Here is a 27,533-nt window from a genome sequence, read left to right as displayed (position 1 = left end):
GTATAACTATTTTCAGGTTCATTGTGTCACTATTCACGATAGTTAGTAAGTGCCCATAACCATAAACAACCTAAGCGTCCATGATCTGTTAAATGAAAAGGAATAATCGTGTAGATGCTTAAATATTGGACATTATTTACTTATAAAAGTATTATAATTCTGTCAGCAATGTGAGTAAACCTGGATATCAGACATAGTAAAACTACTCTAATTTGTTAGTGAATTTTAAAAAAACTGTTCATCTCATGGAAATCCAGAATTGAATGGTGGATATTATATGCTATGGAGGGGAAGGCAGAAGGAGAGGGTGATGATTACTAAGTTATTAGGACACAATAAGAAGTTCTGTAGTGATATTTACTGTGCAGCTGGAAGGAAGAGCTAATGGTTGTGAACTATGTCTTTCAAAAGCTAGAAGAAAAGGTTCCTTATGTGTTCATCATAAGGAGGCTTATATTCTTCTAACTCTCTGATTTATTAGTAAAGACTACTTAAATTAAATTCCAAAGAAAAGAAAAAAATGTGGAAAATTTTCTTGCAGTTTAGATAAATATTTAGTGAGATAGCTACTCTGGAGGTGTCATTATTAAAGGTTTACTCAATTATGCTAAATAAGTTGATATATTTACATTGTTTTATTCAACGTCTATCATCTACAATTATCAAAGAAGAAATGTGATTGGTAAGTTGTCAGTTCAGTTTTGTAATACCTTAAAATGCTTTAGCATATTTTAGCATATCATTTTGAGAGCAGCAAATATCTCTAATGTATAGCATTAATAAACGGTGATAGACATCAGTGTAAACACTGCATCTGTTGCCAACAAAAGTTACACCAAAGGCAGCCACTCAGCGGTTCAGAAATTCTATGGTAGTATAAACAGAGGTCTTCAGGATCATCAGGAGTGTACGTTTCTCCTTGAACTTTTGCACTTGGAGAACATTGTTTTTATAGATAAACTATTTGCTGAGTTTAAGAGACTAACACCGTGTATATGACATTGTCAAACACTAGAAAGAAAATATTTGCTCATATTTTACCCGAGGGAGATTATTTCGGAGACAAACAAAGGCTATGACAATATTTTTATGTATAAAATCTAGCAAAGTATTATCACAAAACACAATTAAGCACAAAATGAAATGATCAAATGAGTTCTCTTAAATGATAATTTTATATTTTGAGTAAAATTTGTAATTGAAAAAAAAATATTTAAATATTAAATATATGTCATAATTCAAATATATTGTGTTTTGGTATTGTCTCTCATGGATAATTCTAGTTTAAAAGCTAACATTATGAAATTCACTTGCACGTAAAGTCATTGTGTATGTACTGTGTTATTATAAAAGACAGACACCACACAATCAAACTAACTGCAAGTAACACTTCCCTCTTACTATCAAGCTTTGTGAGAACTATGACAAAATGTTTTAATTTCCTTTTTTACATAAGAGTGTATATAACAATCCTACTTTTTTCTGTTGAATAAAATAAACATAACCACACAATCTGTTCCAGCTTGGTTTCTGTTGCTGTGATAAAACACTGGCCAAAAGCAACTTGAGGAGGGAAGTGTTTATCAGGACAGGAACTCAAGACTGAGACCTGAAGATAGGAACTGAGAGACCATGTGGAAACACTGTCTACTAGCATTTTTCCTATGACTTGCTCAGTCTGTTTCTTATACATCCTGAGAGTACCTGTGTAGTGATGCCCATGGTGGCCTGGGCACTCTTACATCAGTTAGCTATAATGAAAACCCAGAACTACCCCAGAAGTAGTTCACAGACAAATCTGATAGAGGCAATTTCCCAACTGTGATTTTCTCTTTCTAAGTATGTCTAGCTTTATGACAAGTTGACAAAAACTAACCAGGACAATATATCAATCACATTTCATTTTTAATTTAGGAGATTAATTTAAATTTTAATAGTCCATATACTTCAATTTGTGGGTACCAAACTCCCAATTTTATTAGGAACCAACAACTTGCTGGGCTTAGAATCAGATTTTTAAGTTAAGAAAGCTGAGAAAACAGATGACCAGGAAGAGATTGTCGCGTCTGCTCTCGACCAGCAAGAACGACACGACCAACAAGAACGACACGACCACCAGTCCTTCTAATAGCAGTTTATTCAGCAAACTTCAGTCTTCATCTCTCTTGCTTCAACTTTATCTCTCTTCATCTTTCTCACCATCTATCTCCCCCGAACCCGGGGCCTCTCACTCTTACATACTCTCAGTCCCCATCCACTCACAGCAGGCCACATCACCTCATCAGGCACGCAGCTTCAGCCAAACAGGGCGGCAGGGGCGTGTCTCCACCAAATATGGACTTATTTAAACTGCCAGCATCATGGTGCACCTGTGCAGCTCTCATGATGGTCATGGCTTATTTTCAGGTGGATGAGGAAGTCAGGTGCAAGTCAATAACACTTAGCTGCAGTCCCGGGCGCCAACTTGGGACTGCTGCCACACCCGCTCCTCACAAGAGATGAGTTTGGTGTGTCTCTAAGCTTGTAAAAACACATGCTTCTACACATCCTGTACTGGGAACACCTTTGGCATTCTATGATTTCCAATTAGCATACATGTAAAAGTAACTTTTATTCCTCTGATGACATGGTAAGATGAGAGCTGTGTCCAAACTGTGAACCCAAACTGTGTGAATACACAACTAGGGCTGAACCCAATTTTTTTTCTTCACAATGGTAGGAAAGTGCTTTATTTTTTTTAATTTAACAATTTTTATTAGATATTGTCTTCATTTACATCTCAAATGCTATCCCCAAAGTCCCCTATAGCCTCCCCTGCCCTGCTCCCCAACCCACCCACTCCTGCTTCCTGGCCCTGGCATTCCCTGTACTAGAGCATATAATCTTTGCAAGACCAAGGACCTCTCCTCCAAAAGATGGCCAACTAGGTCATCTTCTGCTACATATGCATCTAGAGACATGAGCTCTCTGGGTACTGGTTAGTTCATACTGTTGTTCCTCCCATAGGGTTGCAGAGCCCTTCAGCTCTTTGGGTACTTTCTCTAGCTCCTACGTTGGGGGCCCTGTGTTCCATCCAATAGATGACTGTGAGCATCCATAAGGCTTGGCTTTATTGTCTCTATACAATCTAATCTTCCAATCATACTAATTAAATCTGGCTGCTCTTGGCTTTTGACTAAATTGTTCTTTTTGTTTTCAAATTAACTCTGTCAATCTATTCTTTTGTTTATTTTTTCCAGACATTGCTTCTCTGTATAGTCCTGGCTGTCCTGGAACACAATCTGTAGACCAGGCTGGCCTTGAACTCAGAAATCTACCTGCCTCTGCCTCCCAAGTGCTGGGATAAAAGGCATGCGCCACCACTGCCTAGCTTGTCAATCTGTTCTAATCTTCTGGTTTCTTTTAATTATCTGGCTTCAACTCTCTCTGCAGGCATGCACGGAACTGCATGAACTCATGAAGGAACTCAGATCTACTGTACTGTACTCAATGTACTGATTCTCACTGCAGTGACTCACTCCAGGCTCATAAGTCACTTTTCTTTCCTGTCCTGTTCACACAAGAGGGGGAGTATTCTATCTCTGACTCATTCTGTCAAGTTTTTCTGATTCATCACTTTGTCTGCCCCTTAATTAGAAGTCACTTTCAAACAAGAGTACTTCCTTCTACAAACTAACCCTACCGACATTGTTTGGTATTAATGGTGTGTGCTAAGGGAGTGTCTATCCAGTCATAGGGATTAGAGATGAGTCCTCTACACATATACTTTCTACAGGCTTGCTTTCAGAAAGGGCTAGCTAAAATTCTCACCACAACATCATTACTTTAGTTTGGTTGGGTTTTGTTATAAACTATTTGACAGTACTATAGAATTTTTTTATTACATATTTTCCTCAATTACATTCCCAATGCTATCCCAAAAGTCCCCCATATCCTCCCCCCCCCACTTCCCTACCCACTCACTCCCATTTTTTTTGGCCCTGGCTTTCCCCTGTACTGGGGCATATACAGTTTGCATGTCCAATGGGCCTCTCTTTCCAGTGATGGCTGACTAGGCCATCTTTTGATACATATGCAGCTAGAGTCAAGAGCTCCGGGGTACTGCTTAGTTCATAATGTTGTTCTACCTATAGGGTTGCAGAACCCTTTAGCTCCTTGGGTTCTCTAGCTCCTCCATTGGGAGCCCTGTGATCCATCCAATAGCTGACTGTGAGCATCCACTTCTGTGTTTGCTAGGCCCCAGCATAGTCTCACAAGAGACAGCTACATCTGGGTCCTTTCGATAAAATCTTGCTAGTGTATGCAATGGTGTCAGCGTTTGGAAGCTGATTATGGGGTGGATCCCTGGATATGGCAGTCTCTAGATGGTCCATCCTTTCGTCTCAGCTCCAAACTTTGTCTCTGTAACTCCTTCCATGGGTGCTTTGTTCCCAATTCTAAGGAGGGGCATAGTGTCCACACTTTAGTCTTCATTCTTCTTGAGTTTCATACATATGGTAATTTAATAGTAACAAAAGTATTCTTACATTTGCAAATGTAAACACATCAGTAAACTTTGAGCTTAGGCATGATACATTTCACTGGTTAGATAATGGACATTAAGATCATGTTGTCATCTCTAAAAGAATTAGCATCAGGGAGGTTGTCAGCACAGACAATGTGGAAAAATTAGAAATGGACAAAATCTACAGATCCACACTTATAGAGTCAGCCTCTGTGAGGCTCTTTTGATCCTTGGTTTCATGTTTTAAACCTTCAAATATAATTTTTAAAAGATGTCAGAAGTGGAAAACACAATGCTTTCTTTGAAATATTTATCTTTAATATACTAAACTCTTCCATTAATTGGAAACCTTTTACAATGATCAAGTAATGCTTACTGCCTCTGTCTAATTTGTGTTCATATGTCCTAATCATCTACATTTTGTTCCCAAGCCCTCCATACTACTTTAAATTCAGTACAGCCAATAAAACGCTAGCAATGTTTGAGTCAGTAGACAAATATGCCATCTCACACCCAAGTGAGAGATTGCTTCCCTCTAAAACCCAGAAGTCCACTTTAGACTATGGTTCCTTTTCTGTTCATAAGATGTAGTAGCCATTATTCACATCATTCACACCAATCAATCTCAGCACCTACAAATTGAGATTTCTGATTCATTAACCATAGTTCCCATTAAATGGTCTTGTCCACAAAAAGAGTTATCCGTCCCAGAAATCTTCAAGGATGCTGAAACATGTGAAACTATAAATGTATTTCTCACAGATAAGATAAATGGTGTGTCTTCTGGATCCTACTAGGTTTATTAGTCTTGGCTGAAAAATGCACTCTAAGAACATGCTTATATCTCTGGGCCATTGAATCCCTTCCTCTAACTTGAACTAAACCAGATTTGCCACCTCTAACTTTCTGATTGTGGATAATACTTTGCTCATCTTACAGCCAAACAAACAAACACAAACAGTTGAAAGACTTTTCTCATTCATCAAACTGCAACAAAAAGGCAAAATGTTCTGTGCTTGAAAAGGCTGTTATCAATGAACTTGACTTCATTCAACTTTATGTTTCAATTCTAATATTTTCCTCAGAAGTCTGTCAATCTATCTGTCTGTCTGTCTATCTATCTCTTTATCTATTTACTTAACTATCTATTGTCCATCTATCTAATTACATTTATTGATTTTTTTGCATATTGAACCATTCTGCATCAACAGGATGAAGGCTACTGGATCATGTTGGGTGATATTTTGGGTGTTTTCTTGGATTCAGTTTAGAAGAATTTGTTGAGAATATTTGCATGTATACTAATAAGAGAAATTGGTCTTTAATTCCATTTATTTTTGGACTTTTATGGTTACTGGGTTAATAGTGGTCTCATAAAATGGATTGGGATATGAAAGGCTCTAACAGGTCTGAGCATGGCAAACCTGGCACCAACAGGTTTTGCCTTTTACCATCCCCCGTCTTGTTAAACCATGAGATTATATTCCTAAATCTGTCCACCAAGGTCTCTTCCCACCAACCCCACCACCCCACCCCCTGGGACTGATCACCAAGATCTAACTATCAAAAAATCAAGGTCTGGTAATCAAAATTCATTATTTTGTCTAACCTAATTAAAACACCCAATCAGAACTTACCAACACATCCTAGTTCATTATAACACAGACATTTTTTTCCCTCTTAGAATTAACAATTGCAAAGTTATTTGCAGATGTGTCTGCTATTTTCATATGCAGCAACCTTGTCTCTTTCCACTGATTGATAAAGGATCTCTTAGTATTTGGTCTGTACTTGAAAATTGATGTTTGGGTGTGTGGTCTGTGCAGAATCTGTGTCAAGAGGGAAGCACACCACAGTTTGAAGGTCTCTTAAGGATATGTTCTTTCTGTTTCTATTTTGTGGAATAATTTTAGGAATAATTTGTCGTTAAGTACTCTAAAAATCTGGTAGAATTTTGTTCTAAAACCATCTGGCTCAATTTTGACTGGGAGTCTTTTAATGAGTGACTCTATTTCTTCAGGTGTTAGAAGTTTACTTTTGTAATTGGTACCTATGGAGAAAATCATACATTTATTTTAGATTTGCCAATTTGGTGTAGTACAGATTTTTAAAGTATGTTTCTCTGGTTCTCTGTAGCTCATCAGTATGTTTTTATGCCCCAACTTTCGTTTGTAATTTTGTTAATTTGTACATTCTCCCTCTGACTTTTATTTAATTAGGATAAAGATTTGTCAAACTTACAGATTTTCTTAAAAAAAAAAAACAACTCTTCATTTAATTGGCTCTTTGTATTGTTCTCTGTTTCTATTTTATTGATTTCAGCCCTCAGTTTGATTATTTCCTGCAGCCTATTTGTCTTGGGTGTTCTTGCTTCTTTTTGTTTTAGAGCTTTCAGGTGTGGTGTTAAGTTGCTAGTATGGGATCTCTACCATTATTTAATGTGGCACTGAGAATGTGGCTAAGGATCTGCCTTTAGAACCTTTCTTATTGTGTCTTGTAAGTCTGGCTGTATATTTGTATCATTTTCATCCAATTTTAAGCAGTCTTTAATTTCTTTGTTCATTTCTTTCTTGACGCCCCCCCCCCTTTTTTAATTCCAAAGAGGGTTGTTCAGTTTCCATGCATATGTAAGCTTTCTGTTGTTGTTGATATCCAACTTTAACCTATGGTGATCTGATGGGATGCAGGAAGTTATTTCGATTTTTTTTTTAACCTGTCAGGGTTTGCTTTGTGTCTCAGTATGTGGCCTATTTTGGAAAAAGCTCCATGAGAAAAAGGTATATTCTTTTGTGTTTGGATAAAATGTTCTGTAGATATGTTACATCAATTTGATTCATAAGGTCTCTTAGCTCCAGTGTTTCCCTGCTTGGTTTGGTTGACATGTTGGTGAGAGTAAAATATTGAAATCTCCCACTATTATTGTGTCAATATGTGATTAAAAGTGTAGTAGTATTCATTTTACAAACTTGGGTTCCCTTGTGTTTGATCCATAAATTGTAAGAATTGCAAGATCCTCTTGGTGGGCATTTGCTTTGATGAGTATGATGTGTACTTCTCTCTCTCTCTCCCTCTCTTCTCTCTCTCTCTCTCTCTCTCTCTCTCTCTCTCTCTGTCCTTCCTTCCTTCTTTCTTTCTTTCTTTCTTTCTTTCTTTCTTTCTTTCTTTCTTTCTTTCTTTCCATTTCAAATGTTATCCCCCTTCCTGGTTTCCCCTCCAAAAACCCCCTATCCGTTTCTCCTCCTGCTCAACAACCCACCCACTTCTGCTTCCTGGCCCTGGAGTTCTGCTATACTGGGGTATAGAACCTTCACAGGACCAAGGGCCTCTCCTCTCATTGATGACTGATTAGGCCATTCTCTGCTACATATGCAGCTAAAGACACAAGTCCCACCATGTGTTTTCTTTGGTTGGTGGTTTAGTCCCAGGGAGCTTGGGGGTACTGGTTAGTTCATATTGTTGTTCCTCCTATTGGGCTGCAACCCCTTGAGCTCCTTGGGTCCTTTCTCTAGCACCTTCATAGGGGATCCTGTGCTCCATCCAATGGATAGCTGTGAGCATCCACTTCTGTATTTTTCAGGCACTAGCAGAGCCTCTCAGGGGACAGCTATATCAGGCTACTGTCAGCAAGCACTTGTTGGCATCCACAATAATGTCTGGGCTTGGTGATTGTATATGGGATGGATCCCCAGGTGGGTCAGTCTCTAGATGTTCATTCTTTCAGTCTCTGCTCCATACTTTGTCTCTGTAACTCCTTCCATGTGTATTTTGTTCCCCCTTCTAGGAAAGATCAAAGTAGCCACACTTTGGTCTTCCTTCTTGAGTTTCATGTGTTTTGTGAATTGTATTTTGGGTAGTTTCATGTCAAAGAATTATACAGGTAGTAGCCTAGAAAAAAAGGGAAGAAAAAATTCTGTGAGTCTTATACTCCTATGTAATTTTTTTCTTTTTTTATACTTGTTTTTAGTAGATAATTTCTTTATTTACATTTTAAATGTTATCCCCTTTCCTGGTTTCCCTTCAAAAACCGCCTATCCCCTCTCTCACCCCCCTGATCACCAACCTACCCTCTCTTGCTTCCTGGCCCTGGCATTCCCCTATACTGGTGCATAGAGCCTTCACAGGACCAAGGGCCTCTCCTCCCATTGATGACTGACTAGGCCATCTTCTGCTACATATACAGCTCTGTATTCTTTGGTTGGTGTTTTGTCCCTGGGAGCTCTGGGGGTACTGGTTAGTTCATATTGTTGTTCCTCCTACGGGGCTGCAAATGCCTTCAGCTCCTTCAGTCCTTTCTCTAGCTCCTTCATTGGGGACCCTATGCTCTGTTCAATGGATGGCTGTGAGCATCCACTTCTATATTTGTCAGGCACTGGCAGTGCCTATCAGGAAACAGCTATATCAGGCTCCTGTCAGCAAGTTCTTGTTGGCATCCACAATAGTGTCTGTGTTTGGAAACTATATGTGCGATAGATCCTCAGGTGGGACAGTCACTGGATGGCCTTTCCTTCAGTCTCTGCTCCAAACTTTGTCTCTGTATCTCCTTAGATGGGTATTTTGATCCCCCTTCTAAGAAGGACCAAAGTATCCACACTGTGGTCTTCCTTCTTCTTGAGCTTCATGTGGTCTGTGAATTGTATCTTGGATATTCCGAGCTTCTGGGCTAATATCCATTTATCAGTGAGTGAATACCATGTGTGTTCTTTTGTGATTGGGTTACCTCACTCACGATGATATTTTCTAGTTCCATCCATTTGCCTAAGAACTTCATGAATTCATCATTTTAAATAGCTGAGTAGTGCTCCATTGTGTAAGTACACCACATTTTCTGTATCCATTCCTCTGTTGAAGGACATCTGGGTTCTTTTTAGCTTCTAGCTATTATAAATAAGGCTGCTATGGCATCTATCTCTTTTGATCAGGAAAATATTCTTCTGTGAATTTTTTGAAATTATTTTCTGGGCCTAGAATCTGGGTTTCTTCTCTTTACTCATTTTCTATTATTCTTATATTTGGTTTTTAATAGTGGCCCAGATTTACTCCATGTTTTTGTAGGAGCATTTTAGATTTAAATTTTTCTTTGGCTTATATATCAACTTCTTCTATTATATCTTCAATGCCTGAATTTTTCCTCTTCCATCTCTTACAGTACATTAGTGAAGCTTGAATGTTCAAATTCCTCAATGTTTAATTTCTACAATTTCTGCATTTTGTTTTCTTCTTTATTGATTTTATTTCTATTTTTCAGTATCAATTCAAGAGATTTATTCATTTCCTCTTTGAGGACCAGTTTCAATTTCATACTTACTATTTTAAGGTCTGTTTCTTATGCTTCAGCTATGTTGGATACTCAAGGACATATGCGATAGGGTTGCTGAGCTCTATTGGAGACATATTTTCTTGGTTGTGTTGATTATGTTTTTCTTCTGGCATCTAGGTATCTTGGAGGAATATAGGTCTAGTTGCCAATTTCTGGCTTTGGCATTGTCGAGTGAGTTTTATTGCTTTTGTTTGTTTTTGTTTTTGTTTCTTTTATGAATTTTAGGAGAGTGTAATGGCTGTGTGTTGCCTGGTTGGAAATTTTCTGTGGACCTGATATGTACTGGGCGTTAGTAGGTATTGGGAGTTGGAAATGGAGATAGCCTATGAATCTGAAGAGGTTCAGAGGAGGGCATAGAGCAAATTCTTCCAATAGAATCTGCTTATTTGCTGTGTGTGGAATGCAGATAGACAGTGAAGCAAGGACAGCCCAGACGTTCTTCTATAGTGCTGAGGCTGCGAATGGGGGGAATAGATATGTTTCCCTGGCCTACTCATATGGTACGTTTGCCAGGAATGCCTCTGGTATTGGAGACTGGAATTATGGGATGAGTTTAGGGAAAGAAGGTAGGAGAATATGTTTGTGATCTATTGGAGATGTGGTCAGAGGGGAAAGGGAGATGAGAGTCAGTGTTCTGCTACAGATCTTAAAATGAGACTGGTAGAACTGGGACTATTGGAACAGAAGCCATGGTAAATATGTGTAATCAGCCTAGCTAGGATTGGTAGGATTGGCATTTGTGTTAATAACAAGTACATGATAGAATTGGAGGCTAGCATGAAACTATTATTCTAATTGTAATCTCTTATATCTCTTTGTTTCCAGAAAATACCATGGACAATCAGCTCCTTGATTGCTAAGGGAAATAAAACAATTACCAACTTTAAGTCTAATCATACTGGACAATCAATTCCAGAAACCCAAGAATCAATTCAGAATTCTTGTCCCTAAAATATCTACAGATAAATAGCACTCAAGAATTGTACAATTCTAAGGCTTAAAGAATGAAGTTTTAAAGTTTCTCCATAAAGAAATGATCAATGTTTTAGTGAGTAAGCTAATCTGATTTATTATTATATAACTTATACATGTGCATTAGTTGCTTGTTCATTGACATGATAAAGTTTCTGCCAAAAGCAACTAACAGGAGAAAGAGTTCCTTTTGACATATAGTTAAAGGTGGCACAGTTCATTGTCATTAGGAAGGCAAGGTAGCAAGTCACACTGCAAACACACAAAGAAGGAGAAAGATCCACATGAAGACCAAGCTGTATATCTGGTACATATTTTTATGGGTACTAGGTCCATCCCATGAATGCTCTTTGGTTGGTAGTTCAGTCTTTGTGAACCCCTTTGCTCCCAGGTTAGTTGATTCTTGTGTTGTCCTTGACCCCTCTGTGGCTCTTTCAATTCTTCCTCTGCTGCTTCCACAAGACTTCCTGATCTCTACCTAATATTTGGCTGAGGATCTCTGCATCTCTTTTCATCAGCTGCTGGGTGGAGCCTCTCAAAGGACAGTTATGCTAGGTTCCTGCCTGTAAGTATAGCAGAGTATCATTAATAGAGACAGGGGTGGGTACACTCTCTCTGTCTCTGTCTGTGTGTGTGTCTCTGTCTCTCTCTCTTTCTCTTAGCATGGGTCTCAGGGTGGGCCAGCCATTGGTTCCTGCTCCCTCTTTATCCCTGCATATTTTATAGGCTGGCCAATTTGTTTGTTGAAGATTTTGTGGGTGAATTGTTGTCCCCATCCTTCCTTTGGAAGTCTTGGCTAGTTACAGGAAGTAAAGGTAACCATTTCAGGTTCCATATCCCCTACTCTTAAGGGTCTTAGCTAGGGTCAGCCGTATAGATTCCTGATAGTTTCTCTTGTCCTAGGTTTCTAGTTTGACCCAGAGATGCCACATGCCCATAAATTCCAGTTCTCATTCCCAGTTCTTTCTCCCTTTAGAAAGAACTTTACCCACACTGGATCCCCCCTCCCCTGTGTTCCCCTCCCAACCACTATCCCATCCAGTTCTATTCCCCTATCAACTCCAATGTCTACTTTAGGAACTATCTCTGACTGTGTTAGCTGCCTTTGGATCCCCTTCCTCTAACTGGCTGCCTCTTCTAGCCTCAATAGCAGATGCACCTAGCCTTACTGCAAATTGATGTGCCAAGGTAGATTGATATCTATGGGAGACCTCCCCTTCTTTGAGGAAAAAAGGGAGGGTCTAGGAGGAGATAGGGTGGGGAAGCTGTGACTAGAATGTAAAGTAAATCAGTACATAATATAAGATAAAAATAAAGATAAATAATGATAAAATAAAGATTACACAGAAGAAGAAGAAGAAGAAGAAGAAGAAGAAGAAGAAGAAGAAGAAGAAGAAGAAGGAGGAGGAGGAGGAGGAGGAGGAGGAGGAGGAGGAAGAAGAAGAAGGAGGAGGAGGAGGAGGAGGAGGAGGAAGAGGAGAAAGGAGAAAAACATTATTGTTGAACTTCACTTCTTTTTTTTTTTCTATTTATTCAGTATAGGAAAGAAGTGATGCCTATATTCAGGGAGAATATTTTCACCTGAGCTAGTGTAGTCTATTTCCCTCTCACAGACACATCTAGAGGTCTATCTGCTACATTATTTTAATAATTTACAGTTGGCAATGACTCTTAACCCTTATAACACATATAAAATGTCATGTTGCCTTATTAATATGTACACTTTTACGTATTAATATATTCTTAAAAACTATTTGATAAAACTGTTCTCAAGAACAAATTTGGGTACCAAAATTATTAGTAACAGTGTTTTCTCTAGATAAACAGAAAAAAGATGTGTATACACAAAAATGAGTTAACTACTATAATTATGATGACAGGTGAGTTGGAAGGCTGTAGTCCATAATAGGTTCATTCCAGTCCAAGTTGAAAGACATGGCAACTGGGAGAATTAGCAGTGTTACTCTGAGTAGAAAAGGAATGGGCTGGAAACCAACAAGCACCAATATTTTAGCCCCTTAGTTCAAATGTTGTCAGTAAAAAAAATCATAGGAATTTCAAGCTTTCATTTTATTAAGATTTTCAAGTTATGAACTTGGGAGGCAGAGGCAGGTGGATTTCTGAGTTCGAGGTCAGCCTGGTCTACAGAGTGAATTCCAGGATGGTCAGAGCTATACAGAGAAACCTTGTCTCAAAAAAGATTTTCAAGTTATATAATGAGTACCACCTACATTTTGAAGATAATGAATTCTATCCATTCAAACAAATGTCTACACACTTAGAAATATTTGACTAAGTATCTGGACATCCTGTTGGGGTTCAGGAGTTGCCCCACTAACCACACAAAGACTGGTCTCAGTTCAAACATGGATGGTTTAATGAACACAAACCCCAACAATGCCTGACCATCTAAACCTGTGCACTATACATGTCTCATGGACAGCTTATGAATGCTAAAACCACAAAAATCACAATGAGCTCATATTCAGGTGCTGAAAGTGCGGCCTCGTGGTTGTCCCTGACTCAAGCCATTTTAGACATAGTAGTTCATATTAACATTTAATTTGATGGGTCCTACATGAAATTTATAGAGATATTTGACTAAATATATGACAACCTGTTGGGGTTTAGAAGTTGCCTGACAAACCACACAAACACTGATATTAGTTAAAACATAGATGGTTTAATGAACACACACCCGAAGAGTGACTGACCAGCTCAAATTATGGAATTTCTTAAGATTAACAAACCTCTAAAAAGATTAACACACCTCATAACTTACAGAACATAACAAGGTATGTGGTCACCATGACACTGCTCTAAGGTTACTTTTCTGCATCACTGACAGACAGGCATATTACAACAACAATATGAAATCACTGGTGGACATGGATCAAAATGTCTACAGCTGTGCTAGGGGGCAGGCTTCAATACAACCTATATCCTTTCATATTGATATATAATCAATATGAAATGATCAATATACTCAATATGAAATAATATGTTGACTCCCCCTTTGAAGGTTTCAATAGGATGAACACATGACAATAATTTGGTTGATAGTGAAGCCTTGTACTGATGCCAGCTCCCTTGCTTTCTTGTCTCTATTCCTGGGAATCCACTTCTTTTTGTTCTATCACATGAAGCAGTGATAGAGTAGTTCTTCTAGGCTTTTCTTTATGGCAAGAATCTATCCAAAGAAATTATACAATCTGTTAACTTGTTTGTGATATCTTTCATTGAATAATTTTTTTCTGTTGTATAATGACATTGATTTACATGTCATAATTTAATACTGTAATTGAGAAAGTTTATTTCACGAGTAACCTTTAAAGGAGTTAGTTATTATGCATATAAAAGCATTTTGACTGCACTTAATGTGTAAACATCTGTGGTGGTTTCAGTGGGTATGTATGGCCCCCATACACTCATGTGTTTAAATGCTTGGCCCATAGAAATTGGCATTATTAGAACATATGTCCTTCTTGGAGTAGGTGTACCCTTGTTGGAGAAAGTATATCATTGTGAGAGCAGGCTTTGAGTCTCCTTCTCCTGCCAGTGGATTACAATGTAGAACTCTCAACTCCTACAGGACTATCTCTTCCTGCAGGCTGTCATGCTTTCCACTATGATGATCATGGATTAAGCCTCTGAAATGTAAAAGAGCCCCAATTAAATGTTTTCTTTGTAAGAGTTGCTATGGTCAAGGTGTCTCTTTACAGCAATAAACCCCTAAGATAATATCTTACTTGTATGTGTATCACTCACATGCCTCATGTCTGCAAAGGTCAGAAGAAGTTTTTGGATCCCCCAGAGCTATCGCTACAGATGGATTCTTTCCCAGTTATGGTGGCAACAGTCTGTATGATTTAGGAGCCTTCACATATGAGGGTATATTACTCACTTGGCACTTGGATTTTGTATGGAAGTCTGTCACATCTGGACTTGGTTTTTGTGCAAAAATATATCACATTTGGATGTAGTGTTTAATATGCAGAATTCTTTTTAAGATCTTTCCTTTTTATAGTTACCTATAAAATAATAGGTTTCTATACGGATTTTCATATATTTTACATTTTAATTTATTTCTTCAAAATTTTCAAATTTGCATTATAGACATCTTTCACTTCTTTGAGCAGGTTTATTCCAAGATATTTATATGAACTACAGTATTTTGTGATTGGGTATTTTCTCTGATTTCTTTCTTTGTAAATGTAGAATTGATGTATAGTGTGCTTCAAGAAGAAGGTGATGAAGTCATCTACAAAACTACCATTTGGTGATTATGTTGGAGACTTCATTTCCTATTTTCCCTTTTTATCATTGAGATAATGACCTTTTAAGGAGTGGAATTGTGTTTATTCCTGTTCACAAAAGGGTAGTTACCATTTAAGTTTATTAGAAATGGAACTCTGAGAATATTTTCAAACTACACATAGAAAATTTTAGAATGAGAGTCAACCTACTTGGGGAATATCTACCTATCTACTATCTATCTATCTATCTATCTATCTATCTATCTATCTATCTAATCTATGAATAAGAATATATATTCTTTATATATATATATAAAGAATATATATTCTTTACATAAGAATATACATTCTTTATATATATATATAAAGTATATATACTTGTATATTATTATATTATATTATATTATATTATATTAATTATATTATATTATATATTCTTGTAGTTTTAACCAAGAAAATGATCATATGGGCAACATAGACATAGACTACGTTTTAAAGATCTAGGAAATGTAGAAGTTTGAAATTCCCAAACTCAGTCTAGCCTTGCATCTGCAACCTTGAATGTGATTGTGCTCATATGTTGTTATTATAGTAGAAGGTACACACTGAAATTCATTTTGGAAGTTTATGAATGGGCATGCAATAATTTCAGTTATGCCAAGTCTGTATTAACTCATAAAGCAACAAGAGATTTCAAAGTTAGCAGATGAGTGGTAATGATATTTAAATGTTTTAAAGACTGAGTATGGTCAAACTAGAGGCTGAACCACTAGCTATACAAACTGAGAAACATCAATGACACTGTAGACTTGAAAGACAAAGACATGTAGTGAATTATAATTTATGACAATGAGACTGTGTCATGTATTTTCTGATTCATATGTGTATAATATGCATGTACTCCCTCAATTATACAGAAATTGTCTGTTTATTCTATGGGGTGTTTTTTTTTTTTGGCCTGTACATAACACTGGGAGATTAGCGTTATGAAATTGAAGTAATAACCACTTTAACAACTATCAATGTTTATATAAAAGAATGAAAAATATTGTGGCCAGATTTTCAAAGGAAACTTTTGCTTTAGACTTCCCAAATGCAGAGCAACTGCCACTCAGTGTTATATTTGACCTATTATTCATTGTCATTTCAGGACATAAAAAAAAAAAAACAGGTTTTTGAAGCTTCAGTGCCCATCTGTCTTACTTGGCATAGCTAATAAATATCTGCCAGATGCTGTACTAATCCTGTTTTTAGTTCTTTCTGACAGGTAAGTATTTTTAAGTAAATATAAAACAAATTACGTTCAACCATCACTCAATAGAGAAGGATTGAGAATTAGAAGATGATTATAATAATTTAAACCATTTATTAACTATTTCTGAATTTTCTTTGCTAACCTTTATCTCACATATATCATCTAGTTAGGCCATCATGAGATATTTTTTTAAATTATCCCTTGTGTTAATTGCATATATATATCATATTATAATATATATGTTTTATTCAGTAATTGTTCTTGCATATATTTGTACATATATACATATGTATACCAAATATAACAGATTTAGTATGTATAATTCTTGCGCGCGCCGGACTGGCCAGCAGTAATGACGCTGCAACAGGATCCTTCTGCACACATTTATTGGGAGAGCTTGATTGCAGAGGCGAAGAGACCCCGAGCCCAGAACTGGTGCTGCTTTTATAGGCCTAGGAGAGGCGTGTCTCACACCTGGATTGGTTATGCACTACGCCTCATTTGCATGTTCCTCATCTGATTGGCTACTCTCTCTCTGTACCTCACAGAGCCTCATTATCATACCTCATTTGCATGTCTCACATCTGATTGGTTATACTCTCAAAGCCTCATTATCATGCCCGGGCCAGGCAGTGTCTTTGCAAAAAACTTTACTGCATATGTACACATTGGTTGTTTGTCCAAACTTATGCGTGGTGGCCAGCAGTAGTCAGTGCCACTCTTCAACGGCACATGTGGCTTCCCACATATAATGTTAATTGTATTTATATTTTCAGGTATGATCATTTCATATTGAATGAACAGTTAGTGTGTTCTTCCATGGGGAAGACGATTTTTCCCACTCTCAGTATCCTTTTGTTGACTGCAGTTCTTTGTATAGGCTTGAGGTCTCATGAGCTTTCCCTATCCACTTTGTACATCTATTGGTGTTCTTATTTAGATAGTCATGTTGTGAGAGTTTATGAATGTACACTTCAGAAGCTTCAGTGCACTTCAGAAACAGTGCTGAGACACTGCTGAGCTAGAACTGATCTAAACACTTCTTCCATGTGGATTAGATTTCATGGTACCAGAAGACACCATGCAAGCTTCCAGAAGAGGCAAAAATCAGTTCTACCCTGACATGACCCCTGTGAACCACAATGACTGTCAAAATGGCATATACCTTGGTGGTAACTAGTTGGATTTACAACCTGCTGAACAAGAGAAAAACTTTGCATGGTACTGGATAACTAGCCAAATACTTAGTGCTAGTGAAGTCATGAATCTTGGAGTAGAACCTACAATCACCACTCTACTAAATCATCATAATCATAACAACATTGTCAACATTTGTTCTTATAGCCATTGATAAGTATAGTACTCACCCGTGATCAAGGAAAAATCTCTTTGAATCAGAGAGAGATTATTACAGAAAACCAAAACCGAAGTCATATATTTTGATCAAAGCATATTATACTTAAATATCAGACTTGTCACTGGTATCCAAGGCTAACAACGTGTCTGCTATAAGCTTATCACGTTCAATCCCAACCACTGTGTCTCTGTTTTATAAACCTGCAATTATTGTGTACAGAAACATTCTGACTTCTTCCTTAGGTCTCTAAAAGGTAATTTTCATCAATTTCTCCTTTAAGCAATACTTTAGAATTGACAAGCTGTCTATATATTGTCACACACACACACATACACACACACATACACACACACACACAAGAGGATAAGGGCTAAGTGTTGCTGTATAACTTCCTGGTTGTCTTAGGGTTTTACTGCTGTGAACAGACACCATGATCAATGCAAGTCTTATAAAGGACAACATTTAATTGTGGCTGGCTTACAGGTTCAAAGGTTCAGTCAGTCATCATCAAGGTGGGAACATGGCAGCATCTAGGAAGGCATGGTGCAGGAGGAGCTGAGAGTTTTACATCTTCATCTGAAGGCTGCTGAATACTCACTTCCAGGGAACTAGGGTGAGGGTCTGAAAGCCCACACCCACAGTGACACCCCTACTCCAACAAGGCCACCCCTACTCCAACAGGGCCACACCTTCTAATAGTGCAATTCCCTGGGCCAAGCATATACAAACCATCACAATGCTGTTAGATTTCTTTAAGTGAACTTGCTTTTCCGACTCTCATCTCTGTTTTGTTTCTTGGATGTTCTGAGTATGGGGGCACAGCACTGGTAAGTGCAGGCAAATACATTAGCTTCATTTCTTTGAGACCATGCTCTCAAAGCTTGCAAGTACTTATCCATTTGTTTACACCAAGAATATTAATTACTTCAAGTGTCTTCTTTTGTGAAAATAGTGATATATATATTTTATGATAGTAATATTAAAATAATAACAACTTTTTGTGTAATGCTGTACAGAGAAATGGCAAAAGCAATAGACTAAAACAAGGATAACCTGCAGAAGCAACAAGCTTCTCAAAGTAGCATGCCAATCCTGTCCAATATAAATAGGTCATTTCAGTTCTTTAGACAGGAGCAATTCTGGGTCAGAGTTTTTGTCTGTGGGATAGGAACTGCAGGACAAAAATGGAGAAGAGCCTGAGGAAAAGGAGGTCCAGTGACAGGCCGAAATTGAGATCCAGCTCAAAGGGAGGCTCATAGGCCTGACACTATTACTGATGCTATAGTCTGCTTACAAGACAGGAACCTAGCATGGCTGCCCTCTGAGAGCCCCAACAAACAACTGAAAGAGTCAGATGTAGATACTTACATCCAATCAATGGACAGAAGCTGTACTGGCTAGTTTTGTGTCAACTTGACACAGCTGGAGTTATCACAGAGAAAGGAGCTTCAGTTGAGGAAATGCCTCCATGAGATCCAACTGTAAGGCATTTTCTCAATTAGTGATCAAGGGGGAAAGGCCCCTTGTGGGTGGGACCATCTCTGGGCTGGTAGTCTTGGGTTCTATAAGAGAGCAGGCTGAGCAAGCCAGGTGAGGGAAGCCAGTAAAGAACATCCCTCCATGGCCTCTGCATCGGCTCCTGCTTTCTGACCTGCTTGAGTTCCAGTCCTGACTTCCTTGGTGATGAACAGCAGTATGGAAGTGTAAGCCAAATAAACCCTTTCCTCCCCAACTTGTTTCTTGGTCATGATGTTTGTGCAGGAATAGAAACCCTGACTAAGACAAATTGGTACCAGCAGAGTGGGGTATTCCTGTGACAACCTGACCATGTTTTGGGGAGGACTGTGGAAGGAGTTTGGAACTTTGGGCTTGAAGATCCATCCGTTGTTAAGAGCTCTGTCGGATGTTGTGTAGGAGCTTGGAAGATAATATTGAGAACATTGCAGAAGATGGAGGTCTGGTTTGTGAAATTTCAGAGGGAAAATTAAAGACACTTTTCAGGGCCATTGTTGTTTTGATTGTGAAGATTTTGTAGTTCTGGTTAGCTGGGGCTGAAGAATCAGCTGTGATTAACAAGATACCAGAACTACCAAAGCAAAAACTTTGTATTACTGGGACTATTGATGCTGGTTAGCTGGAGCTAAGAAATTAGTGGTGATTAAGAAGAGACCAGCATCATTGAGGTGACATCTTCTGGGAAGTGTTTTCTGAAAGCACAAAGAGGCTGTGTTCCAGAGATAGCCAAGGTTGTATTCCTGCTGCAGTGGGACTTGCTAATGTGTAAGGGTCACCCAGGTGGTACTGGTTTTGAAGGCATGAAGGGGTCATGCAGTGTTTTGGAGATGCCAATACCATGAGATGACCACCAAGAGCAGCAGCAGCAGTGGAGTACAGGCATCTGGAGCCTAGAGGACGACGTGTGTGCTACAAAGGGCATGGCTGGAGAAGTGACCCAAGCCCTTGGAGGAGCCCAGAAGATTGTGAGTTGGATCCCAGACATTGGATGGTTAGAGATTGACTTTTGCTTTTGATTGTGACTGTGCTCTGATATTTTCCCTCTTGAAGGAAGAAACTATTTTAGTGGAGCCCACAGTTAAAGAGACTTTTAATTGTAAAAAGACTTTGAATTTTAAGAGATTGAAATTTTAATTTTAAGAGATTGAAATTTTAAGAATATGTAAAGACTGTGGGACTTTTAAAGTTATTTAGATCTTGGGGATGAATAAGATTGTAAGGGTTGAGGCTTGCTAGTGATGTTTTTGTGTGTCAAGTTGACAAGGGGTCAATTGTACTGGCTAGTTTTGTGTCAACTTGACACAGCTGGAGTTATCACAGAGAAAGGAGCTTCAGTTGAGGAAATGCCTCCATGAGATCCAACTGTAAGGCATTTTCTCAATTAGTGATCAAGGGGGAAAGGCCCCTTGTGGGTGGGACCATCTCTGGGCTGGTAGTCTTGGGTTCTATAAGAGAGCAGGCTGAGCAAGCCAGGTGAGGCAAGCCAGTAAAGAACATCCCTCCATGGCCTCTGCATCGGCTCCTGCTTTCTGACCTGCTTGAGTTCCAGTCCTGACTTCCTTGGTGATGAACAGCAGTATGGAAGTGTAAGCCAAATAAACCCTTTCCTCCCCAACTTGCTTCTTGGTCATGATGTTTGTGCAGGAATAGAAACCCTGACTAAGACAGAAGCCTAGGACTCCTGTGGTTGAATTAGGGAAAAGCTAGAAGAAGCTGAGGAGGAAGGTGACCCCATAGGAGGTCTAGCAGTCTCAACAGACCTGCATCCCTGAGATCTCTCAGACACTGATCCACCATCGAGGCAGCATACACATATACAGCAGAGGACTCCTTGGTCTGGTCTCAGAGAAGATGCACCTAACCCTTGAGACATTTGAGGCCCCAGGAAATATGGAGGTTTGGTGGGGTGGAGGTGGAGGTGGGGGTGGGGGGTGGACATCCTCCTGGAGACAGGGCTGGGGAGGAGGAAGGACTGGATGAAGAACAGTTGGAGGGCAGACTGGGAGAGGGATAAGGACTGTTTATATCTAAGACTTTTGATGAATAATAGGATATTAAATTACTATTTGATCTTCATATATATATATATATATATATATATATATATTTCTTAAATGTACAGTTATAAATTAAGATCGCTGTAAATCAGTTGTACAAACAAATTATTTTTCCATGGACTGAATACCATAAACACTTTTAGATTTGAGTAAAATTAGAAATTGAGTCCAGGTGACATCAGCTCATATGTTAAGCACAGGGTCCACATGTGGCTTGAGACTTGCCGCTTTTTCCTACATTTAGTAATGGCCATTAGCTTATGACTATTAGATATAATTCAGGATGACTATTGTACTCTTCAGATCACAGAATGTAGATCACTATAGCATCAGCTGATGTTACTCAATGTAGGTACCATAAATATTTAACTTATTCAGCCTCCTCATTGGATTGAGATTTTTATCATCTTTCATAAAAGTTACTTTTAAGTTTCCATGATAAAAACACCATGATCAACACAACTTATAGAATGAAGGACTGATTTGAGCTTACAGTTTTAGAGTGATAACATGGTAGAGAGAGAATGCAATATTTTCAGGTACACCGACACAAGCAGAAGACTGAGGGCTCATGTCTTCAATAACAAACAGTATTTTCTGAAGCAGCGGTAAAAACACTACTTACTTCAAAGCTACTTGGGGATTTTTAAAGTCAGACTCCTAGTATCCTCGGGGAGGTTCTGCTTATTTATTGTTGGACTGGAATCAAGATACTCATCCTTTCAATAAAGATCCAAGAATTCCTACACAAAGTAAATCGTGAAAATACTAATGCAGAGGTTATTTCATTGTCCTAACATATTGCCTGAGATTACTAAAACACTAGATGCTACCATATTTTACATTAATTTGAATTTCTTTGTTCCAATTTCTTATTTACTTATTTATTGATTTATCTATCTATTTATCTATTTATTTATTTATTCTTTATTTATCTACATCCCAAATGTGACTCTGCCTTCTGGTTCCTCCCTCACAGAATCTCTCTTCTCAACCTCCCTCCTCTTCCCCTCTGAAAGGGTGGGCTACCCCTGGGTATCCACCCACCCTGGCCCATCAAGTCTCTGATAGATTAACATATCCTTCTCCACTAAGGCCATACAAGGCAACCATGGAATCTGAGCTACAGGTCAGCTACATGTATGCTGGGGACCTTGCTCCAGCCTGTGTATGTTCTTTGGTTGGTGGTTCAGTGTCTGAGAGCTTCCATAATTAAATTGGTTCATGCTTGTATCTGATGTTTCCTGGCTACTTTAGCCTGCACTTTATTTCCCTCTCACACACCATTGAGTACACATGAATACTGTGTCTCTCTGTCTCAGAGTCTGCTAGTTGCCAATAGATCAACAATGAGTGGCAGGAACACAGGAGTCCTTGCCTCCTCCAAAGCTAAATGTTGGGCAGACCCCACTTATGTGGGCCTAGTGCCAGTAACCACAGCTGCCATGAGTTCATAACTGTCATGCCTGTGTTCAGCTTAGGAGATGGCATTTTGTGGCTCTTCTCCCTACCTTCCAACTCCATCATCTTTTCCTACTCTCTCTTCTGCAATGTTCTCTGAGACATAGGCTATACTTATATCTTCTTCAGGATGAGTTCTCAAGCCCCCTATAAAGGATCCAGTACATCCATGAGCCCCTGCTTTAACCTGTTTGCTGCAAGGAGATGCTTTTCTGTTTAAGGTTGTGTCCTAGTTTGGTTTCTATTGCTATGATAAGAGCCATGACCAAAAGATTGAGGAAGAAATGATTTATGTAGGTTATATTTTTTCCACCACAATTTATCAATTAGTCAAGCTCAATGCAGGAGAATGGGGACAAGAACTGAAACAAAGACCACGGAAGAATATTTCTTACTGGCATTCTCCCCATGATTGGCCTATCCTGCTCCCTTATTACTGCCCATGACAATCTACCTAGGGATGGCACCATCCTCATGGCCCAGGTTCTAACACATCAATCAAAAAATATGAAACAGCTTTGCCTATAGGAGGCCAATCTGTTGAGATTCCCTCCTCCCAGAACCATACAATCACTCTAGGTTTGTGCGTAGTTAACAGAAACTAACCAGCACAGCCTGATGATACCTTTTGCAAATCGGTTTAAAATATATAATTAAAAAAAACTCTGCCAATATGGCAGTTCAGCTTACTTGTTTCAAAGTATTTTTATTTGTTTTCTTATATGACTTTTCATCATATTCTGTAATCAGGTGGGCTAATTATTTTCTTGAGGGCCCAGTCATACCTATTTGTAGAAATTGAAGAAGTAAACATTAAAAAAAAAATACACATTTCTGTTAATTGGCCTTTTAAACTACTTATGTTATAAGATTTTTGAAAATCAAACATTTAAAAATACTGGACCAGTTTCAGGTTTTGTATAGACATTTCAACTCAATCCTGACAATCTCTTGTATCTATATTAAGACCGCAGGTCTTTAAATATTAAAACTTCTGGTTTTAATTTAAAATTCCTACCTACCCATATGTTTTATTTTAAAACTGAAACATTTTAAAAGGTAACACTTCTAAAGTTATTTTAAGAAGACATTTATTTAAATTTTTCATTTGTAAATAGTATTGAAATGAGTTATATAGCATTTGCAACTTTAGATGTTTCAATAACTCAAATGCTTTCAGCATAATTTACATTGTATCTCATAATACATATATTCTTATTTAAATCTCATTATTTTTATGGTACATGACAAATACACAGTCTTATGCATATGTCAAAAATGTAAGTTTAACCAAGGAGAAAGCAAATAAATAGAATCAAATATATCTTAATTATAGGAGAGAATTAATATGCATGTGTGCACTGTATGTGAATATACATGGACTTCAACCTTTCATTGAAAATTCTGCTTTACACTTTTAATAGAATATCTTTTGAACTTTTTGAAAATCATTTCTTCACAATGAAAATTAGAATTCTGAGAGGGGGTGAGATTAAGAACAGTAGCACTCATTACATAGTAGGAACATCACTCATATACTTCTAGCCAATCTATCTCCCTTTACACATATGACACGAGGGAAAATTATAAATGGCATATTGAAACTAATCACTTCACATCCTTGTCAAGTTAATAACCTGCCTCCACAGATCCTTATCTTATTTACTTGTTTACATTAAATTGCAGAGAGTATTTCTTCCTCATACAATCACCTCTCTTCTAATAACTTGGGTCCTGAACTTACCTAGGGAGATGTGACATTCACGGATATTCCCCCACCTCTTTTATGCCTTGCCCCTGTTTATTCTCTGTTATTACTACTGTCTGTTACATTATTCCACATTTATTTTTTGACATTTCAGTCCCATATTACTATTTATGTTTCACTTCAGTATCTGAGATATTTTCTCCACACTTCTCCTTTGCTGTGTGTTAGAGTTTTCCTACATTTCCCCTTTCACCCTATCAATTTTTTTCTATCATATAATTAGACTTTCTACCTTATCTTCATTCAGCAGAGTTTATTTGGCAATTATCTATTTTATTATCCATAATACAAGCTCTGAGGGAACAAAGATCACATCAACTTTTGTCTCTAGCTGGCAAAATTCATGGTCAATTGCAAGTTCTTCAAAAAGTATTTATTGATCACAATAATTTCTTCCAGCTTTATGTATTTTGATGTGACATAGCTTAATAATTTTCCTTTGTGAAAATGTTTGGCACTTCTAGGAATTTTATACTGCAACAATACTTCATGAGGAATTTTCTGTGACTCTGTCCATGTACCCATGCTATACTTACTGAAAGAAAGGTTAGTTGATATGAGATGTCTGCATCACACCATTTGATGCTGCCATTTTTAAATGTGTAAGTTGAGTATCAGACTCAGTACTAATTATGTCAATTCAGTGTGAGGAAAACATCTTTATTTTGTGCTCTTCAAATATTTTCTTCAGACTATATCTTCACTGAGATGTGTTTTGTTTTCCAGGCCTATGTAAGGATAAAACACCCACCATAGAAATGCATTTCACTAAAAGACCCTCTGGTGGAATCACCATGCCTGACCTAAAGCTGTACTACAGAGCAATCGTGATAAAAACTGCATGGTACTGGTAGACAGACAAGTAGACCAATGGAATAGAATTGAAGACCCAGAAATGAACCCACACACCTATGGTCACTTGATCTTTGACAAGGGAGCTAAAACCATCCAGTGGAAAAAAGACAGCATCTACAACAAATGGTGCTGGCACAACTGGCTGTTATCATGTAGAAGAATGTGAATTGATCCATTCCTATCTCCTTGTACTAAGGTCAAATCTAAGTGGATTAAGGAACTCCATATAAAACCAGAGACACTGAAACTTATTGAGGAGAAAGTAGGGAAAACCCTAGAAGATATTGGCACAGGGGAAAAATTCCTGAATGGAACAGCAATGGCTTGTGCTGTAAGATCAAGAATTGACAAATAGGACCTCATGAAACTGCAAAGCTTCTACAAAGCAAAAGACACCATCAATAAGACAAAAAGGCCACCAAAAGATTGGGAAAGGATCTTTAGCTATCCTAAATCAGATAGGGGACTAATATCCAATATATATAAAGAACTCAAGAAGGTGGACTCCAGAAAATCAAATAGCCCCATTAAAAAATGGGGCTCAGAGCTAAACAAAGAATTCTCACCTGAGGAATACTGAATGGCAGAGAAGCACCTGAAAAAATGTTCAGCATCCTTAATCATCAGAGAAATGCAAATCAAAACAACCCTGAGATTCCATCTCACACCAGTCAGAATGGCTAAGATCAAAAATTCAGGTGACAGCAGATGCTGGCGAGGATGTGGAGAAAGAGGAACACTCCTCCATTGTTGGTGGGATTGCAAGCTTGTACAACCACTCTGGAAATCAGTCTGGTGGTTCCTCAGAAAACTGGATATAGTACTACCAGAGGATCCTGCAATACCTCTCCTGGGCATATATCCAGAAGATGTTCCAACTGGTAAGAAGGACACATGCTCGACTATGTTCATAGCAGTCTTATTTATAATAGCCAGAAGCTGGAAAGAACCCAGATGCCCCTCAACAGAGGAATGGATACAGAAAATGTGGTACATTTACACAATGGAGTACTACTCAGCTATTAAAAAGAACGAATTTATGAAATTCCTAGGCAAATGGATGGACCTGGAAGGTATCATCCTGAGTGAGGTAACCCAATCACAAAGGAACTCACACAATATGTACTCACTGATAAGTGGATATTAGTCCAGAACTTAGGATACCCAAGATATAAGATACAATTTGCTAAACGCATGATACTCAAGAAGAATGAAGACCAAAGTGTGGACACTTTGCCCCTTTTTACAATTGGGAGCAAAATACCCATGGAAGGAGTTACAGAGACAAAGTTTGGAGCTGTGTCAAAAGGATGGACCATCTAGACCCTGCCATATCCAGGGATCCACCCCATAATCAGCTTCCAAACGCTGACACCATTGCATATACTAGCAAGATTTTGCTGAAAGGACCCAGATATAGCTGTCTCTTGTGAGACTATGCCGGGGCCTAGCAAACACAGAAGTGGATGCTTACAGTCAGCTATTGGATGGATCACAGGGCCCCCAATGGAGGAGCTAGAGAAAGCACCCAAGGAGCTAAAGGGATCTGCAACCCTATAGGTAGAACAACATTATGAACTAACCAGTACCCCGGAGCTCTTGACTCTAGCTGCATATGTATCAAAAGATGGCCGAGTCGGCCATCACTGGAAAGAGAGGCCCATTGGACTTGCAAACTTTATATGCCCCAGTACAGGGGAACGCCAGGGCCAAAAAGTGGAAGTGGGTGGGTAGGGGAGTGGGAGGGAGGGTATGGGGGACTTTTGGGATAGCATTGGAAATGTAAATGAGGAAAATACCTAACAAAATGTATTAAAAAAAGAAAAAAAGAAAAAATGAATCTATATTGTTTTGGAATGTGCACATGGGTGGTAAAATGATAAAGAAACTCTAGAGACTAGATTTTATTCTAAATACTGGGATTTTGAACTCTCTCTGGTGGAAGGAGAAGTTTGTGACAACCAGAGAGCAGTGTGCTAGGGTCAACCATCAGACATGAGTGAATTATAAAAATCTAGTCATGTAAAAAAAAAGTTTGCTTTGTGTCTTACATTTTTTTTGATATATGTTTTGTATTTTTCCAGGAGTTTCCCCATATACTATCTTAAATTTTACAAAAATAAAAAAGTGTATTTAATACCAAAAAAAAAAAAGAAAGAAAGAAATGCATTTCACACAAAAGATCCGTGAATTTGTAAGAACTACGTTCCTTAGGA

The 27,533-nt window shown here is 38.2% G+C and overlaps 1 long non-coding RNA gene across 1 annotated transcript in view; it reads left to right on the top strand.

Moving 5' to 3' along the window:
• Window positions 1-25,302, top strand: part of Gm40419 — a 105,806-nt gene extending 80,504 nt beyond the window's left edge. The window contains exon 3 of the long non-coding RNA XR_872736.2: window positions 25,189-25,302. This is a non-coding gene — a long non-coding RNA (predicted gene, 40419). The remainder of the gene's footprint in view (window positions 1-25,188) is intronic.
• Window positions 25,303-27,533: the final 2,231 nt, after the last annotated feature.

Source organism: Mus musculus, chromosome 12, assembly GCF_000001635.26.
Source record: "Mus musculus strain C57BL/6J chromosome 12, GRCm38.p6 C57BL/6J".
Taxonomy (NCBI): Eukaryota; Metazoa; Chordata; class Mammalia; order Rodentia; family Muridae; genus Mus; species Mus musculus.
Note: the sequence above shows the minus strand (reverse complement) of the source record. Positions and strands in the feature narration are given on the sequence as shown.